The sequence below is a fragment of the Molossus molossus genome, unplaced genomic scaffold (genome assembly GCF_014108415.1).
Source record: "Molossus molossus isolate mMolMol1 unplaced genomic scaffold, mMolMol1.p scaffold_m16_p_17, whole genome shotgun sequence".
Classification (NCBI taxonomy): domain Eukaryota; kingdom Metazoa; phylum Chordata; class Mammalia; order Chiroptera; family Molossidae; genus Molossus; species Molossus molossus.
In genome coordinates this window covers 29,889,385-29,892,013 of record NW_023425352.1, presented here as the reverse complement: position 1 = coordinate 29,892,013, position 2,629 = coordinate 29,889,385, and the positions used below count along the sequence as shown (strand labels likewise).

Below are 2,629 nucleotides of genomic sequence, written 5' to 3'. Positions count from 1 at the left end.
TGATTTTTTTAGAGAGAGAAGAAGGGAGAGAGAGATAGAAACATTGATTGGCTGCCTCCTGCATGCCCCCTACTGCAGATCGAGCCCAAAACCCAGGCATGTGCCTGGATCGGGACTGCTCAGACCACTGGACAGTGCTCAGTCCACTGAGCCACACCAGTCAGGCTCTCTTTGCGATTTTAATTTGCCTTTCCCTAATGACAAATGATGTTGAACATCTTTGTATGTGAGTATTTGCTGTGTATATTTATCTTTTCTGTATTTTGTTTTTTTGTTTTTTTTTGATTAAATTATTAAAGTTCTTTATACATTCTGGATACAAATCACTTATATGTGACTTGCAAATATTTTCTCCCATTATATGCCCTGTCTTTTATTTCTCTTAACAGTGTCTTTCAAAGAGAAGTTTTTAATTTTGTTGACATCTAGCTTATACACTTTTTCTTTAATGGATTATGCTTTTGGTGCATTATATGAAAACTTTGCTTAACCCTCAGTTGCAAGTTGTTCTTTATATTTTCTTCTAGAAATTTTATAGTGTTAGGTTCTACAATTAATTAATGACTGGTTGTGGTATGAGATATGGGTCAAATTTCATTTTTCTGCCTTGAATTGCCTTTGTTCCTTTGTAAAAAATCAGTTGTCCATATATGTGTGAGTCTATTTCTGGATTCTCTATTCTGTTCCATTATCTATTTGTCTGTTTTTATAGCAACACCATGCTGTCTTTTTTTTTTCTCTCTCCTTTTTTTATTTTTAGAGAGAGAGGTAAAGAGAGGGAGAGATAGAAACATTGATGAGAGAGAACATTGATTAGCCGCCTCCTGCATACCCCCCACTGGGGATTTGGCCCACAGCTTGGGCATGTGCCCTGACCAGGAATCAAACTGGTGAGCTCTTGATGCATGGGTTGATGTTCCACCACTGAGCCACACTGGCCAGACCCATGCTGTCTTAATAAGTGTAGTTTATTATTTTTATTTATTTATTTAAAAAACAATTCTTTTTTCTTTATTCATATTAGAGAGAGAGGAAGGCAGAGGGAGAGATAGAAACATCGATGAGAAAGAACATCGACTGACTGCTGCCTGCATGCCCCCCACCGGGGATTTGGCCCACAACCTGGGCATGTGTCCCCACCGGGACCCAAACTGGTGACCTCTTGGTGCATGGGTCAACACCCATCCACTGAGCCACACCGGCCGAGCTTAATAGGTGTAGTTTAATAATAAATCTTAAAATCAGGTAGTGAAGTACTCTAATATTATTTTTATTTTTCTAAGATGCTTTGGTTATTTTAAGTCCTTTGTAATTCTATATGTCTTTTAGAACTAAATATGTCTTCTAGAATGAACTTTTCTTTTTTTTTTAAATTTATTTTATTTATTTTTTTGTTACAGATATTTTACCTTTTTACCCCATTGGCACCCCCCCCCACCCTTTCCCCGGCTTAGTTGTCCATGTCCATCTGTCATGCATACATGCATATAAGTTCTGTGGTTTGTCTCTTCCCACCCCCCCACCCCCCATCCCCTCTTCTGAGGGATGTCAGTCTGTGCCCTACTTCCATGTGTCTGGGTCTACTGTATTCCTCAGACTGTTATGTTCATTATATAGAATGAACTTTTCTACTTCTGAGAAAGTCTAGTGGGATTTTGATTGGGATTGTGTTGAATCTATAGATCAATCTGAGGAGAACTGACATCTTAGAGTATTCTGAAGGGGACCAACAGTTTTGCCTTTTGGGATATTTATTTTAAAACGTTTATTAAGAAACAATAGCGTTCCCCGCCTGCTCCCCGCTCCACCCGCCGGAGTGCTGGCTCCCAGCTCCGGGGGCTCCGCTAAGCCAGCCCCCATCACGATCATCTACACGGACCTCATCAACTGTGATGAGATGTTCTCCAACATCTACAAATCCGGGAGATCGCAGACAGGCTGAGCCTAGAGGAAGAGGGGAAGATGGTCAGTGGGACAGAGGGTAACCTTGATGACTCCGTCACTGGTGGATCCGCCTCTGCTGAAGGCCCCGAGGGCGAAGGTACGCAAAGCACAGTCATCACCCGTGTTTATATTGTCATGAATCATTTGCAGGAAAGCAGCTTCACAAAGCAAGCCTACAAGAAGTGCATCAAAGATTACATGAAATCAATCAAAGGGAGGCTTGGAGAACAGAGACCAGAGAGAGTAAAGCCTTTTATGACCGGCTGTAGAACAAACCAAGCACAGCCTTGCTGATTTCAAACACGACCTGTTCTCCGTTGATGAAAACATGAATCCACGTGGCATAGTTGCTCTGTGGGACCACCATGAGGATGGTGTGACCCCCATATATGTTTTTCTTTAAGGATGGTATAGAAATGGAAACATGTTAACAGATTTGGCAATTTGGATCTATTGCCTATCATCACAACTGGCTGCTTCTTTTCATCCACACACCAGGACTAGGATTTACAGTAGGATGCTATCTGGAGCTCTTTATTTATTTTAAGCAGAGTCATTGTTTTTAAGAAAAACATGTCATGTACACTGTCTAAAAATAAAATGCATTTAAATTAAAAGAAAGAAAGAAAGAAAGACTCTGAAAGAATCTTTGACCTCTCCCTTACCCCCATTTTCAGCCCAATAG

The 2,629-nt window shown here is 40.7% G+C and overlaps 1 pseudogene; it reads left to right on the top strand.

The window, feature by feature from the left end:
- Positions 1-1,870: 1,870 nt before the first annotated feature.
- Positions 1,871-2,375, top strand: LOC118632603 (annotated as a pseudogene).
- The last annotated feature ends 254 nt before the right edge of the window (positions 2,376-2,629 follow it).